Source organism: Lactuca sativa, chromosome 8 (genome assembly GCF_002870075.4).
Source record: "Lactuca sativa cultivar Salinas chromosome 8, Lsat_Salinas_v11, whole genome shotgun sequence".
NCBI classification, from domain to species: Eukaryota; Viridiplantae; Streptophyta; class Magnoliopsida; order Asterales; family Asteraceae; genus Lactuca; species Lactuca sativa.
In genome coordinates this window covers 231,356,545-231,375,566 of record NC_056630.2, presented here as the reverse complement: position 1 = coordinate 231,375,566, position 19,022 = coordinate 231,356,545, and positions in this window count along the sequence as shown.

The window sequence follows — 19,022 nt, the reverse complement described above, 5'->3', positions numbered from 1 at the left end:
AGACCATAAAAAGTTGCTAGGTTACAAGCAAGGGTAGTACTGTCAATTACATCAAAAGTTGGCCCAATTAACAAAAGAAAGTCACCATACACAGTGTACTATTACATACTTCCAAAGCAAAAGAAAACAAGTAAACCTAATCAGTCTAAATCTAAAGTAATTGTGTTGTCCTCAGTCACTCCTTTTCCATCCTTTCGGAAAACCTGCTTCCTGATTTGTATCTTGTTGATTCTCTCTAAAGGCTTCCTTGTTCTAACACCAAGTCTCCTAGGCACTTTAATACCAAGATTCACAGGTACTTGGTTAACAGGTACTGGAATCACATGATATTGGTTGATAAGTACTTCATTCATAAGATCTTCATGCACAGGAACTTCATTCACATGATCTTGGTTGACAGGAACTTCATTCACATTCTCCTGATTCACAGGATCTTCATTCACATGCTCTAGATTCACAGTATCTCCATTCTCTTGAATGACAGGCTGTTGATTCACAGTGTCACAATCAGAAATTTTGTGTCTTGTAATCACTATACTTAAGTAAAATGTTGAATCAAAAACTTAAGAGCATGTGTGTGATACCTATAATTATGGCATCAAAAACTTCAATCAATACATCATACAAATACTACAAATAGTCATTAAGCAATTGGAAACCCTAGAAGTTCTTGTTTAGGTCCATTTTGGGCTAGGACTTCCTTATTGGACTCAATGGCCCAATAAGCTTCCAATTTGACTATCATGGTCTTAGAACCCTTAAACGGGCTCTAATTGGACCCACATCCATTTATTTCAACATTTTGGGCCACATTGGGCCTAGAATGAAATAAATTAATAACTATGAGCCATAATTAACCTAATTTATCCCTAACAAGTCATAAAAATCACCTTTATATTTACTTGGACCAAAAATCACTCAACATAACCATGAAAATTGGGCTTAAGCATTTAAGGCCCAAACATTCTCTTTTCCCCCACCATTCTTGGCCCAAGCCCAAATAAAAGGGAGGAGTTGACTTCTTGCATGACACATCATCTTTGCATGGTGTATATCTAAGTATTACCCTTCAAACATCCATGTATTCTCATTCTTCCATGCAAACATCACCTCAAGGTCTCTTCTTCTCTCTCTCCTTCTCCCTTCTTGTTTAGGCCGAGAATAACCCACACACACACACCTCACAAACTCTCTCTAGATTACTCAAGAAATCATCCTTCCTCTCCATTCAAAAATCTCGAAAATTAGGAGGTTTTCAAGAGGATATTTCCACAAACTCTTCATCTAAGAAAACTCCATAAACTCGAGATCTTCATCAAGGGAGCTAGGGCCGAAAATCACCAAGTTTTCTTCCATCTTTTCTTCAAAAACCGAAACCACACCCTAAGGTGAGCTTCATACTCCCTATTTTTCTATTTTATAAGTTTTATAGGGGGGGGGGGAATACAAGTGAAAGTGTAGATCTATATGTATTTTGTATGCCTTGTATGATTTCTATGCTTATATGTGTGTTTTTGTGTGATTATGATGTTGGATCTAGTCATAAGCCCCTAAAAATCGAGATATACTTTATGTTAAATGATACTAGCATCAATTATATTTCTACATACAAAGTATTTCAAGAAAAATAGCTAAGTGGCTTAATAACATCTTCTTTGGGCTAAAAACTCAATTTTTGGACACAAAATGTTAAAAATATAAAGTTAAAGGGCCCAAAATGACATATTACGAATTCTGATGGGTGAGATGAGTCAAAACAGTTTCAACAAAGTGTTTTCTGGAAATACATTCTTTTGGAGGATTAAAAATATAAATTTCAAGCTTAATGGGCTAAAAATGGCATTTTTGGCCCAATAGGGCCCAATATGCGAAATTTTCTGTTTTGAAGGGCTAAAACTGTGTTTTTCTGTAAAACAGTGGACTACTAGTGTTCCAAGTCCTTTTCTAAGGTTTAAAATGCTTTTCAAAATTTAAAAGGACCAAAGTTGCAAAAATTTTCCAATTTGGGCCAAAATTGTAAAAACTACGAAAAAGAGGGGTTACAACCAAGAAAACTGTATTTTCAGGGACTAAAACTGTTTTCAACTAAAAATGTGCTGAAAAATATCAATTCCAATAAGTTTTGATGTTAAAATGCCAAGAAAAATAGTTTAAGGACTAAACCGGAAATTTATTTATGCAAAGGGTCGAAAAAGTAAATTTACAAATTAAAGAGGGGCTGTAAACAGAAAATTTTCAATGCTAATTCAATACACCCATCGTGATCAAATATTGGCACCGCGACTACCGACGAAACACAATACACAACAATACCAAAAATCGTTGTTAAACGAAATGATTCGGTCTCGAATCAATAACAACCCGAAACTACTAACACGATGATAACTCGATTCATACAAGTAACACTTGGGAATTCAATACACACGTGAGAGTGCACAGACGTCGACGCACCATCTTTGGGCCCCAAAGTGGAAAATCTTGTTTGTTGGGCCTAGCTAGCCCAATGACCTGATCTTTAGGCCCGAAGACTTCAACCTTACGAGTTGTTGGGTCTTATATGATCCAACACAGCGTAAAAGGACTTTCAATGGCTTTTATACTATTGGTCCCCAAGGGTCCTTTGGTACTGCTAGTAAAGTCGGTTATTCTAATGTGAGTTGGGTCAAGGGCCCTTCGCACTCTTTTTTTTTTATCCCCAACCGACTAACGGAGTTATCGAGGTCTTCGTGCCCTCTTTCTCTTCGGATGTGGGACTACGAGAAGTCAGGGCGGTTGGATTACGTGAATAGTACGAATGACGCCTACGGGATCGTTAGTATAGTTGTAAACTGGTCGTTTGCGTAACGCGTGTTTATAGCAATTCACCATGCGCAATAATCCGACGTCGCCTGGAATCAATGACTTCACACACCGCGATGGTACAACAACTACATGGAATTCAAAGTGTTAGGAAAACATCGGGTTTTCCTAGGGTTTTCAATACATACGGTTTCGAAATGTATACAAGTTTAATGAACAATTTTTACAACTATAGAAACAAACAAGCATACTTATGGATCTTCACAAACTTTTTCATAAACTCTTTTCAGAAAATATCGGATTTTCTGGTAGTTTTTCAAAGCAATACAAAACGTTGTTTTTCAAATACCGCTTATGAACTCACCAACATTTCATATGTTGACATTTTTCAAAATACTTGTATTCTCATGTAACAAGTAAATCGAAGGAAAAATGTACTCAGTGATGGCTTGCAGTTTGTTTATCTATGAACCGAACAATTTATTTTTGGGAATGTAATGCTAAGACAAAGTACTCAGTGTAAACTTTATCAGTTGTACTATATTAATGCATGGTGACGAATGATGTTATGTTTCATATATATTCAATGTTATGGTATTCAATGTAGTCACGACAGCCCCCGGACGTTTCCGCCGTCTGGTTCGGGGGTGTGACACACAGGGACATGGTCTTGAGTCAAAGGATGTTGATTGACATGTGTTGGAGCACTTGGAGCTGGAGTGCTTGGACCTACTTGTGAAGGACAGTTTCTTGCATTACTCTTCTTTCTTGTTTTACTTTTACCTGCTTCAGAAGGACCCCTCATTGGACATGTAGCTTTGTTGTGTCCAGTTTCATTACAAATTGTACATTTGTAAAGAACACCTGCCCTGCTTATAGTTTGCCTTGTGTTCCCACTGAGTTCACTTTCTGCTTGGTCTCTTTTTCTTTTCACACATGGCCTACCAGGTAACCTCCTCTTAATATGAGGTAGTATCTGGTGAAAATCAGGCATGTGGGGCCACAAGGTACTATCATTCAGGGGATGTATGGTGTACTCATAGGCCCTAATAAATGCAGATTTAGTAAACCACTATGCAACAAATTCCTCTGGATCAAGATTCAAGGAAGATATGGCACATATGGCATGTACACAAGGAATTCCTGTCAATTGCCAACCTCTGCATCCACATTCTCTCTTCTCCAAGTCAACATCATACCTTTCATTACATTGCACAACTTCAAACCGCTTGTATCCACTAACATATGATGCCCAGAATCTGTCAATTCAAAAATTTAGTTAGCACTAGCATGTACAAAAAGTAAGTAAAAGTGTTTGTAACAACTAACCTTCTCAACTTCTTTAGTTCACCAAGTTTCCTTTTGATAGTTGGACAAATTGCCAAATCCCAACCCAATCCTTTCCCTTTCTGCATGTACAATCTCTCCATCATAAATACCCTTATGTCCTCCAACATAGTGATCAATGGCTTCTTTCTAGCTTCTCTAATAGGAGCATTGAAGCTCTCAGACACACCATTTTCCATTGCATCACATCCCATTCAAACCTTAAAAAAAGCCCTTGACCAACAGTTGGGGTCCCTTTTAATGAGATAACCATATGCCCCTACATCAAAGCTCTTGATTTCTCCATTGCAAGTTCAAAATTTGGAATTGTAGTTGCTACAGACCTCCAAAAAGGTTTAATGTAGCACTCACCCTTAAACTTTTTATGGAAGTTAGCAAGGATGTGCCTAGCACACAACCTATGCTCAACTTCTGGACATCTTTCTTTCACAGCCTCCATTATACCCTGCATTGATTTGGAATGTTAGTTTATGTAAACAGTAATTTTTGTAAAAGAAAAGTAGTGTATATATGTACCTTGTGTCCATCTGACATCAATGTGATTCCATTACCATTTCCCCTTCATCTATGTCTTCCATTAGATTGTCCAAGAACCACTTCCAAGTATTCTTGTTCTCAACATTTACTACTGCCCAAGCTATTGGGTAAATGTTATTGTTTCCATCCCTTCTTACTGCTGAGAGGAGCTCCCCTTTACAGATGCCCTTTAGAAAACATCCATTTATCCCAATTACCTTCCTACACCCATCTAACCAGCCATCAACCACTGTGACAATCCGAAAATGTTTCTGTCACTGTAACCCGTTTTCGTTAATAAAACCCGTTTGTATTCCAATTTTTCCGTTAACTTTTGGGTTAAGTTAATTAAATTGAGACCTTTATTATGATCTCATGAGTGTCCAAACCCATTTAAAACACGTTAAAACATCCCAATTTTTAATTGGAGAATTTTTAATTTCGACCACATCGGGTTACGACAATTAAATCGTGTACGACCATAAGCCTCGTTTAACGTCAGTATCGGGTAGATTTCCACCGGGTCTCAAACTCAAACCATATATAAAGTTGAGAGGATCTCATTTGAAGCTTTTTCACTTCCTCTCACTACTCTCTCTCTACAAATCCAAGTTTTGATCCAAAACCATCCTTTTCAAGCTCCAATTTGGTAAGTAATCTATCCTAGCTTATAGTTTAGCATGTTTAGCTTTCAAATCTATGTCTAAACCATCCAAAAGGACCAAGAACATGTGTTTACGGTCCAGGAACTATCCCAAATCGCAAACACCCTTAAATGGGGTTTTGGAGCCCCAAAACCCTTCCAAACCACTTCTGGAGCTTAGATATGACTTATGGGCTTTCATGAACGGACTTGGATCACCAAAATCTTAACATTTGGAGAGTAAACATGAGTTTACGACCCAAGAGCATTCTTGGACCGTAAACACCCCTTCTAAGGCCGTAAACACCTTTTAAGGTGTTAAAATGCCCCTTAAACACCTCATATGCCTTGGAATAATGTCTAGAACCAACCACCTGTGTGTTAGGGACCTTAATCATGAGAGAAACCACCTCCTTAGGAGATTACAGCCGTAAACCCCCCAAGGAATGGTTCCTTGGCCGTAAACTCCCATAAAGTGGTCAAATGGTGCCCTAACTTCCTTCCATGGCTTGTACTTTGGACTAGAACCACTTGTGCTTAACCTAGGACCACCAAAACATAATAAGAAAGGGTATATGAGAGTTTACGGCCGTAAACTCCTAGTTTACAGCTGTAAACTCCTTAAAATGGTCCCTTTGATGGTTTAATCCCTTCCAATGCCTTAGAATTGATCCTAGCCTAATTCCATAAGTGTTGTAAGACCATTAAACATCCAAGAACACACCACCCATGAGTTTACGGCCGTAAACTCATGGGGATATGGTCATTAGGCCGTAATCTCCTTTAGGAGTTTACTCTTGAAGAGCAAACTCCATATCTAGGCCTTTCACCTCCTTAGATGCAACCCGGACCACTCCTAACACTTGAATTGAAGTGTTTTCGCGCCTCGGAGTGTATATTCTTACCTAATTAGTAGTTCAATATCTAATTAGATACAATTATGTATCTCTGCATATTACATAGGAACCTCGCGTGTGTTCAAGCACTGAACTGACACTTAGCATCCTAATCGGCACATTTTCTCGACTGTGAGTTCATACCCCTACACCATTAAACATTTGGAGAGTAAACATGAGTTTACGACCCAAGAGCATGCTTGGACCGTAAACACCCCTTCTAAGGCCGTAAACACATTTTAAGGTGTTAAAATGCCCCTTAAACAACTCCTATGCCTTGGAATAATGTCTAGAATCAACCACCTTTGTGTTAGGGACCTTAATCATGAGAGAAACCACCTCCTTAAGAGATTACAACCGTAAACCCCCCAAGGAATGGTTCATGGGCCGTAAACTCCCATAAAGTGGTCAAATGGTGCCCTAACTTCCTTCCATGGCTTGTACTTTGGACTAGAACCACTTGTGCTTAACCTAGGACCACCAAAACACAATAAGAAAGCGTATATGAGAGTTTACGGCCGTAAACTCCTAGTTTACAGATATAAACTCCTTAAAATGGTCCTTTGATGGTTTAATCTCTTCCAATGCCTTAGATTTGATCCTAGCCTAATTCCATAAGTGTTGTAAGACCATTAAACATCCAAGAACACACCACCCATGAGTTTACGGCCGTAAACTCATGGGGATATGGTCATTAGGCCGTAATCTTCTCTAGGAGTTTACTCTTGAAGAGCAAACTCCATATCTAGGCCTTTCACCTCCTTAGATGCAACCCGGACCACTCCTAACACTTGAATTGAAGTGTTTTCGCGACTCGGAGTGTATATTCTTACCTAATTAGTAGTTCAATATCTAATTAGATACAATTATGTATCTCTGCATATTACATAGGAACCTCGCGTGTGTTCAAGCACTGAACTGACACTTAGCATCCTAATCGGCACATTTTCTCGACTGTGAGTTCATACCCCTACACCATTAAACATTTGGAGAGTAAACATGAGTTTACGACCCAAGAGCATGCTTGGACCGTAAACACCCCTTCTAAGGCCGTAAACACATTTTAAGGTGTTAAAATGCCCCTTAAACAACTCCTATGCCTTGGAATAATGTCTAGAATCAACCACCTTTGTGTTAGGGACCTTAATCATGAGAGAAACCACCTCCTTAAGAGATTACAACCGTAAACCCCCCAAGGAATGGTTCATGGGCCGTAAACTCCCATAAAGTGGTCAAATGGTGCCCTAACTTCCTTCCATGGCTTGTACTTTGGACTAGAACCACTTGTGCTTAACCTAGGACCACCAAAACACAATAAGAAAGCGTATATGAGAGTTTACGGCCGTAAACTCCTAGTTTACAGATATAAACTCCTTAAAATGGTCCCTTTGATGGTTTAATCTCTTCCAATGCCTTAGATTTGATCCTAGCCTAATTCCATAAGTGTTGTAAGACCATTAAACATCCAAGAACACACCACCCATGAGTTTACGGCCGTAAACTCATGGGGATATGGTCATTAGGCCGTAATCTTCTCTAGGAGTTTACTCTTGAAGAGCAAACTCCATATCTAGGCCTTTCACCTCCTTAGATGCAACCCGGACCACTCCTAACACTTGAATTGAAGTGTTTTCGCGCCTCGGAGTGTATATTCTTACCTAATTAGTAGTTCAATATCTAATTAGATACAATTATGTATCTCTGCATATTACATAGGAACCTCGCGTGTGTTCAAGCACTGAACTGACACTTAGCATCCTAATCGGCACATTTTCTCGACTGTGAGTTCATACCCCTACACCATTAAACATTTGGAGAGTAAACATGAGTTTACGACCCAAGAGCATGCTTGGACCGTAAACACCCCTTCTAAGGCCGTAAACACATTTTAAGGTGTTAAAATGCCCCTTAAACAACTCCTATGCCTTGGAATAATGTCTAGAATCAACCACCTTTGTGTTAGGGACCTTAATCATGAGAGAAACCACCTCCTTAAGAGATTACAACCGTAAACCCCCCAAGGAATGGTTCATGGGCCGTAAACTCCCATAAAGTGGTCAAATGGTGCCCTAACTTCCTTCCATGGCTTGTACTTTGGACTAGAACCACTTGTGCTTAACCTAGGACCACCAAAACACAATAAGAAAGCGTATATGAGAGTTTACGGCCGTAAACTCCTAGTTTACAGATATAAACTCCTTAAAATGGTCCCTTTGATGGTTTAATCTCTTCCAATGCCTTAGATTTGATCCTAGCCTAATTCCATAAGTGTTGTAAGACCATTAAACATCCAAGAACACACCACCCATGAGTTTACGGCCGTAAACTCATGGGGATATGGTCATTAGGCCGTAATCTTCTCTAGGAGTTTACTCTTGAAGAGCAAACTCCATATCTAGGCCTTTCACCTCCTTAGATGCAACCCGGACCACTCCTAACACTTGAATTGAAGTGTTTTCGCGCCTCGGAGTGTATATTCTTACCTAATTAGTAGTTCAATGTCTAATTAGATACAATTATGTATCTCTGCATATTACATAGGAACCTCGCGTGTGTTCAAGCCCTGAACTGACACTTAGCATCCTAATCGGCACATTTTCTCGACTGTGAGTTCATACCCCTACACCATTAAACATTTGGAGAGTAAACATGAGTTTACGACCCAAGAGCATGCTTGGACCGTAAACACCCCTTCTAATGCCGTAAACACATTTTAAGGTGTTAAAATGCCCCTTAAACAACTCCTATGCCTTGGAATAATGTCTAGAATCAACCACCTTTGTGTTAGGGACCTCAATCATGAGAGAAACCACCTCCTTAGGAGATTACAGCCGTAAACCCCCCAAGGAATGGTTCCTGGGCCGTAAACTCCCATAAAGTGGTCAAATGGTGCCCTAACTTCCTTCCATGGCTTGTACTTTGGACTAGAACCACTTGCGCTTAACCTAGGACCACCAAAACATAATAAGAAAGGGTATATGAGAGTTTACGGCCGTAAACTCCTAGTTTACAGCTGTAAACTCCTTAAAATGGTCCCTTTGATGGTTTAATCTCTTCCAATGCCTTAGAATTGATCCTAGCCTAATTCCATAAGTGTTGTAAGACCATTAAACATCCAAGAACACACCACCCATGAGTTTACGGCCGTAAAATCATGGGGATATGGTCATTAGGCCGTAATCTCCTTTAGGAGTTTACTCTTGAAGAGCAAACTCCATATCTAGGCCTTTCACCTCCTTAGATGCAACCCAGACCACTCCTAACACTTGAATTGAAGTGTTTTCGCGCCTCGGAGTGTATATTCTTACCTAATTAGTAGTTCAATGTCTAATTTGATACAATTATGTATCTCTGCATATTACATAGGAACCTCACGTGTGTTCAAGCCCTGAACTGACACTTAGCATCCTAATCGGCACATTTTCTCGACTGTGAGTTCATACCCCTACACCATTAAACATTTGGAGAGTAAACATGAGTTTACGACCCAAGAGCATGCTTGGACCGTAAACACCCCTTCTAAGGCCGTAAACACATTTTAAGGTGTTAAAATGCCCCTTAAACAACTCCTATGCCTTGGAATAATGTCTAGAATCAACCACCTTTGTGTTAGGGACCTTAATCATGAGAGAAACCACCTCCTTAAGAGATTACAGCCGTAAACCCCCCAAGGAATGGTTCCTGGGCCGTAAACTCCCATAAAGTGGTCAAATGGTGCCCTAACTTCCTTCCATGGCTTGTACTTTGGACTAGAACCACTTGTGCTTAACCTAGGACCACCAAAACACAATAAGAAAGCGTATATGAGAGTTTACGGCCGTAAAATCCTAGTTTACAAAAACAAACCGCTTATGAACTCACCAGCTTTATGCTGATATTTTCAAAACTGCTTGTATTCTCAGGTCCTCATTAGACAAGTACCCCGCGATCTTTTGGATAAGACGGAGCATTTTTAGCAGTCTCGTCTTTACTTTTGTTCATTTTGGATGTATATATCTATAATCATGTATAACTTTACTTTCAACAAATGTAAATACTTCTATGTAATGTAATGGTTGTGTTTACTACGCTTACTATTTACATTGGTTGTGATACTTTACATGACGTCCTCCGCCCCGGAACGTTTCCGCCATTGGTTTGGGGTGTGACAGATTGGTATCAAAGCCCTTGTTTATAGTGAACTAAGTATACCTAACCTTACATGGTATAAGACTATAAACACTAAGGGGCCTAAGTGCTCTTAACTAAAAGTATACTTTAAAATATAAGTATTTTTCAAAAGTATACAAGAATACCTAACCGCCAGAATCCGTAACTACGAGTAGATCAAAACATAAGTAATTGGGTGTTGTACGCTGCGGTTAAACCTGAGAAGTTATGTAGTCGTGTCTAGGATCAATATAGCCTGATCAACTATATTCATTCGAGACACGGCCAACATGTGCTTGGGAGTGACTGTGGTATGCGGCATGCCTAAAACTTACCTAATATCCAAACAATGAGTCATCGTCGCAACGAAACATAAAATACTATGGGAGTATTTTAGCCAAAGCCGAATACGTGGTAGAAATCCATCCCAAGTATCGCTACTCATTCCTTCCTTAGCGATAGTTTATCTGCTTTGATAACTCTTTCCTATTTTATCGCTTAAAAGAACTCTATATCTGTCATAATGATATATCTCTTGTTCCATATCTCTTGATTCAATTCAGAGGACTTATAATCCTCTTTTTCCTGATCATTTTAGATCAAGATGCCTCCAAGGAAAAGACCCAGCTCAAAGAATAACAATCCTCCTCCGCCACCACCTCCCCCTCCATTTGATCCGGCCATGTTCCAAGGAGCTGTTACTGCTGCTGTGGCAGCTGCCATGTCGCAAATGAACCCTGGTGGTTCAGGCGGGCTAGGAGGTGGTACTCACTATTGGGTTTTGAGCATTCTAACACTCCTAAGTGTACATGCAACCCTAAAAAGCTTGGATCTATGTTTTCTCTATTATACATGCAAATAAGAACTTTCCAAGGCTTTAATCCTAACTAGCATATTATGAAGTTCTTATACTACAAAGTACTAGTTAGATGACATACCTTTTGATGTAGCTTGATGTCTTCAAGATTTAAGAGCTTAGCCCCAATAGTGTGGAAGCCTCAAATGGAATCACAAATCACCAAAACACCTTGGAAGACTTTAGAGAATATGGATACTTGATTCTCTCTAGTGAAATTGGCTAGCCCTTCTTAGTGTACCACACTAGTGCCAATTTCACCAACCAAGGACATCTTTATATAGTGTGGAGGATTAGGGTTAAACCCTAATACCCATGACCTTTCATTTCCTAGGATCCATGGGTTAAACACTCCATGGACTATCCATGAAAGCTTAGCCCAACCTAAATGAACTTGGCCCATTCCATATATATAAGAGTCCATATTTAATTAGTTCCTTTTGATCACTTAATTAATTATAAATTAATTCTTGAGCAATACTAATTAAATAATATGATTCCATATTAATATATTAGAACTTATAATATATTAATATTAATCATAAACATACTATTCTCAAAAGATTATCCATATAAATTGTGTCGGTGAAGTGCAACCCAAATGGACCATGCCGGGTCGGGTCAAGTACATACCAAATATAGTTATGGACTTAGACATTAATCCAACAGTCTCCCACTTGGATAAGTCTAAAACAATTATTGCGTATGACTTCAAACCTAACTGGCAATCGTAGCTCTTAAAGCCGCTGTCGAACTCTGATCTTGTCAACGAACTTGTCCATTAGATAAGGGATCATATATTCCTCCATTCTAGATACCATATGGATTGAGACATGGATTATAATCATTCTCTCTATCCATTTGTTGTTTCTCGATTTCCGATTTATGACGACTGACTAATTGAACAAATCAAATCAGTCCTGGCCCGGCTGAGCACTTCCATTTGTCATCATCAAATCATCGAGGGGCCCACAGATATTGCTTTTATCCTGAAGGTAAAAGGAATGGATAAACTTCGACTCATATGGCTTGTTCTACTACTTGTTGAATCATACACAAAGACACGTTTTATAGCACCGAGTTACCAAATGCGTTTTCGTGCAATCAATGTACTATCAACTCATAGTAACAACTCATATCTCTAGGTTTGAAGAATATAAGATATTATCGTCTCATGATCACTCGTGATAAAATCCATGAAGTGATTCCAATGAGCACGGGTTGAATCCAATACTCAGAACTTATGAGCACTCATGAGTGTTGTAGCCCTTTGTCCAACACCTTAGACCTCTACAAGCCAACCCATGACAGTCTTAATTCATATCTACTTCCAACATATGACCGACTGTGGATGGTTTGAATAACTTAGTCATTCCGGAAGAATAACCCAGTTTGTTCGGGAAGTCAAAACATGCAAAATGAAACACAATAATAATTGAATCCAATATGGTATCAAAACCTATGAACATAAATAAAACACCTTTTATTTATCACCATATGATTACACATTATTCATTGTATATTGTTTCAGCTATCAACTTTATTCTTGAATTTAAAACAATAGTTGTCCCATGCTCCAAGCATGTACACTATGTTTTCTAAACACTAGTCATGCCATACACCAAGTATGCATACTATGTTTATCTATGATCTTCACTTTGTGAACTAGATCAATTGAACATAACTCCAATGATCCTCTTTTCACAGTCTCAAACCCTTACCGCAAATGCAAGAATTCCAAATTCATGTCATTTACTGAAATCTGTTAGATTCTAAACTTATATGCATTGATCCTCTTGTAATGATTATGCACAAAGTCAGAAAGACTTGACAACAATCATTATAGAGTATTCCAAAGGAGATCAGCTCCTTGGAAACATTCTTCTTGCATTAAGTTTCCTTAATCTTACACAGATTGAAAATTCTAACTTTGAAACATTTCCAGATTCCATTTTGACTATCACTTCTGAACAAGAGTTTCCTCCTTACAGATTATGTCAATATGGTCCTTCCAGAATTATCACTATACTTCCAACTGTCCTTGAGCAACCAATCTTTGGTAAACCTTAGATTGTCCTCGACAATTGTTTAATCCTTTTAGTCATATCCAGTTCTAAACCTTTTCACTTCTTAATGCCCCAGGCATTTGGAAAATTTTAGAAAGGATGAATATAACACATGTAATCGATCCTATATCCAAAGCATATGGGACACGATTCATGATGTCTCACATAAAGACTAAACCAGTCTTTTGCTATAACATTTCCATTTCTATTTGCCAAGTTCTCATAATTCAGATTATGAAAAGGGATGCCGTAATCATAATTGAATTTTAGAACGCAAATAATGGACCCATATACAGAATTTTCTTATGTTGAGCCACTCCAACATGAAATTCATATATATATCCTTGACTAAATACAATTAAAACCTCAATCTAAGCTTTTAGATTTGAGATGAAGTATAATTTCCTCTCCCTTAACTATAGCAAAACAATTTTTCCCAATTGAAACCTTTTGTTTTCTATAATTAACATTGCTAGCTTGCAATACTTATCATAATTATCATGCTGCCACGAACATGATGATTATTAGCATAACACTTATGCTCCCACTAGCTTTGACATGTACTCAGAAATCAGCTGACTTTCTTACCAAAGTTCATATTTCTGATACTAGATTGTTTTGATAAGACTTTATCAAAATCATACACCTTCCCTTAGATAGCACACTTGTGTGTCTAAACAATTATGAAGAGGGATACCGTAATCATAATGGTTAGACCTTTTTGCCACTTCTCACAAGTCCAGGTTAGTGTGCCGGTAAACCACACACGCTCCACTAACGACTTTGAGAATGCAAATATCATAATTGCTATCTAGCTAAAATCTACTTAGTGAAAGTGTTTCCTCACCATCATTTTCATGAATCGGAGAGAAACCTTATGACACTTAGATTTTTATGGTGTGTGTGTTCTTATCCATGTGAATTGTCAAAACCATAGTCACAAGACAAGGATAATGACAAATCCAAACTCATATGGATTGAACTCAATCATAACTTCTTGTCACCTGGCAGCTCAAGGGCCTTCCATTGCTTCCAAGTTGTTGTGCAACTAATTGAGAACTCTAAGAACTCATATGCAAAGCCAACTTTAACTGGAATGGGCACAGAATATGTCAACACGATAGGTTATAAACCTCAAGTCGTGTGCTAGTGAAGAATTTCAGGTTTTATTCTTGATTAGTTCTTGAGACTTTCAAGACCTTTAAGACTCCCACTGTCCTCTTGACCTATAAGACTCCCTTGTCAAACATCCAAGAGATGGTGTGGATTCTAATCAAGACAAACACTTCACAAAATTGGCCTAAGTTGGTCTTTGTTTTATCCAAAACATCACAGCTTACCAATTTCAAATGTACAAGAGTGGAAATCTTTTACTCTCACATTTGACAAGTGTTTTAAACCTTCTTTAAGACATGTCACTCAAGTTACAATCTTGGAGTATGACTCTAAGACTTGTATTGGAACGAAGTAAGACTCATCTTCTTGATTTAACCACTTCAACAATTCAAGTTCCTCTTCTTAGTCATAAGAATGCACTAAGATTTCCTTGGAGAACTAATTGTGCTATGGGTTCTTAATCATTAAGATGATCACAAAACTGATACTAAAGTACTCTCCCATCTTTTCAGATTTGAGAAACTTTTATCCTTCTGCCTAATTTGATTCTTCTTATTCGCTCTGCCATACATTGGAACCTTTTCCAATGTCTCAGAATTACACTTAATCTTGTAAGTATTATCATATTTACTAAGCTTTAGTAAACTATGACGAATAGTCTTATCAATCTTTTGTGGTGGACTTGACCAGTGCATAAGAATGTGTACTCGATCCCTTAATCCTTTACTTGAACCACACATCCATGTGACCGAGTAATTAGTCTTAATTTTTCCAATACTTGAAAGTTCTCATTCATCATGCTATACACCTTGCATGATTCCAAGTCCCGGTCCAATTGAAACTTGGGTGATGAGAATCTTTCCTTATTTGGTAAATTTAGACATTACCACAAATGAAAGAATCAATTTCATACTTCCACTCTTGCTATTAATGGAATCTTATAAGCAACAAAAATTTCCACAGATGTCATTGTAAGGATATTTTAAAATAAATAAAATCAAAAATTTTCTTTTATTTTAAAACTATGCGGAAAAACTTATCCTTACAATCCATATGAAAACTTGTTGTTATCTATTCCTAAGCAATATCTCATAACTCCTAAGAAGTAGCTCAAGAATCCGATCTTCAAACTATGCGATAGAAATCCATCTACGCCATCAAATTCAACATATTCTTTCTTTAAGTTTCTTCACTTTTCTTTGATTCTTAAAACATCACCATGTGACCCAGTCACATCATGTATCAAGAATCTCATAATAGAAACTTAACAGAGTTAGATTGTGGACTTTACCTGAAGTAGAGTCAAACTTATTGACTTTAACATCCTTAGGTAAATTTGGCAGCTTCGCAATCAATGCTCCTTTCTTTGGCAATATAAACATATGGACCCTTTGATAATGGTACACCAGACTATCACAGACTTAGCTTTTCTCTTTACCATTTGGTCAACCGAGTTGACTATGGCCGATCCCTTTCCATTGGGAAGAGAATACTTTTCTGGATTTCCTGTGTCACTATTGTCAATGTCCATCAAGTTTTAAGGAAGTTGATCTTAACAAATAGATAAGATCATTAAGGGTCTTGTCATAGTTTGTTTCATAGGTGTCCCAAAGGAACTCACTATGTGACTTAGAAAGTGATTGAACCACCAACTTTCTCAAGACTTTGACACCCAACTCTCCCGGCTTGTCAATATGTGACTTCCTCTCCAAGACGTGACCACACCTAGACCTTGCCTTGCCAATTGGGCTTGAGTGACCTTAAACTTTTCATGAACTTGTGGGTTGGGGAGAATAACTGGAGGAGGTGAAAGAAGTATGATTTCCATGGGACATCATCTTCATTTAGGAAAGCTTGTTTCAAGAGATTTGGGAAGATCATAAATGTCTAAACCAGACATCTTTTGGGAGATATTCAAGATAGTTGATCTTAAGTCCTTAATATGACACCCAATATGAAATATTAAGGCTAGGACCCAACAAACTATTTTATAACTTAGAAGAGGTATGCCGTAATCCAAGCTATAAAATATTTGAAGGTAAGTGAATGACAATTCACCAATTTCCACCAAGATGAACGAAATGTATTATTAGGTTTTAATGGTTTTGAAACTCCTAGATCTTTGAGATTCATTGAACTGTTCAATGGCATGTTTCAATCTCAAGTGTGCCCTTCAGGTTTTGTGACTGGGATGCCGAGGATCACAAAACAAGGTGTGAAGTAACCATGCAAATTACTTGGTCCCCTTAAGTGTTTACCCCTCAATCGATGTGCCGGTTAACCACACACGCTCCATCGATACTATGATAAACATTAAGTTACCCTTTACCTACCTTGTTAAATATGAGTTAGTGTGCCGGTTAACCACACACGCTCCACTAACCGACTTAAACAAAGTGCAAAGTGTAATTTCATGGATTAGCACCTTATTCACATTTTTCTAAGTAACTAAGATTGGGTATTATTAAGAGTTTAGTTACTTAGTATTTATCATTAATACTTTTAATGAAGGGAGAATTCTAGTCCTGTCAAACCCGTTCGGCTAACGACCCTCCACCAGTCAAGCAAGCGGTGGGTGAGAGTGGACACCCATTAAGTTGCCATTTTATAGGCAACAACCTTATACCCACCTTATAAACCGGCTTCGTGAATGAGGCGTACTAGCGGTAAGACTGACTTTGCTCTTATACATACATACATACATACATATATATATATATATATATATATATATATATATATATATATATATATATATATATATTATTAACTTATAATATTATAAAGTATAAGGGTTGAATTTTAACTCTTTAAGATTCTAAGGGCTAACTTGGAATTAAAGTATTCATAAGAGAAAACTTTACAAATTCCAAAACTTGAGGGCAAGTTTTGAAACTATTCAAAACTAATTAATTCCATGATTTATGTGTTTAAAGTAGTTTTAATCCAAAAACTCTTCAAGTTCCATAACTTGAGGACAAGTTATGGAAGACTTTAAACTAATAAAAGAATTACTTTTCTTTATTTTATAACTTGTGGAATTAATTAAGGTTACACTTTATTTATTTATTTATTAATGAAGTGACTCTTGAACCTCCATAACTTAAGGACAAGACTCTTCATCTTTTGTAACCATTGCCAACTTTTATGAGTTTTATGAAACTTAAATGTGACTTTTCATATAACTTGAGGACAAGTTACAAAAACACATTTTAGAATCACCTCTTAGATTAATTTGAATTGAAAACAACTATTTCACTCAACTTTCTATTAATCTAAGCAACTCATAAGAACAAGATAATTCAAATCAAATTTTTTCATGTAATTAGTCTAAACCTTAAACTAATACAAAACATGAATCTATTGACAATTATCTTTGAAATTGGATTAGCATGAACATTACCACATCAAAAACAAGTTTATAAGTTCAAAAACATCTTAGGGTAATGTTCCTAGTCCAATTCCAGCCAAAAAAGTCGAATTTATGCTGTCTGGGGGTCCAACTCGTCGAGTGCACGAACCAACTCGGCGAGTTGGATGCTTTTTGCCTTGGACTCGGCGAGTCCATTCATGGACTCGGCAAGTCTGCTGGGCAGACAGCATCAAAACTCGATTTTTCAGCTACTTTTGCAAGTATAACAAGAAAACAAGCCTAGGCTCTGATACCACTGTTGGGTTTTGAGCATTCTAACACTCCTAAGTGTACATGCAACCCTAAAAAGCTTGGATCTATGTTTTCTCTATTATACATGCAAATAAGAACTTTCCAAGGCTTTAATCCTAACTAGCATATTATGATGTAGCTTGATGTCTTCAAGCTTTAAGAGCTTAGCCCCAATAGTGTGGAAGCCTCAAATGGAATCACAAATCACCAAAACACCTTAGAAGACTTTAGAGAATATGGATACTTGATTCTCTCTAGTGAAATTGGCTAGCCCTTCTTAGTGTACCACACTAGTGCCAATTTCACCAACCAAGGACATCTTTATATAGTGTGGAGGATTAGGGTTAAACCCTAATACCCATGACCTTTCATTTCCTAGGATCCATGGGTTAAACACTCCATGGACTATCCGTGAAAGCTTAGCCCAACCTAAATGAACTTGGCCCATTCCATATATATAAGAGTCCATATTTAATTAGTTCCTTTTGATCACTTAATTAATTATAAATTAATTCTTGAGCAATACTAATTAAATAATATGATTCCATATTAATATATTAGAACTTATAATATATTAATATTAATCACAAACATACTATTCTCAAAAGATTATCCATATAAATTGTGTCGGTGAAGTGCAACCCAAATGGACCATGCCGGGTCGGGTCAAGTACATACCAAATATAGTTATGGACTTAGACATTAATCCAACAGTACTCAGCCCGAAAACCAGGAAGGTAGTCAGGGACACCGGAAGGGGTGTTCATACAAGGACTTTATGAACGTGAAACCCACACCCTTCAATGGCACTGGAGGTGTCATTACCCTAAGTCGATGGTTCGAGAAAATCGAATCTATTTTCGAAATCTGTGCCTGCTCTGAAACTGATAAGGTGAAGTTCGTTGCCTGCACGTTCACCGATAAAGCCCTGACTTGGTGGAATGGCCGAGTCAAATCCTTAACCCTACCT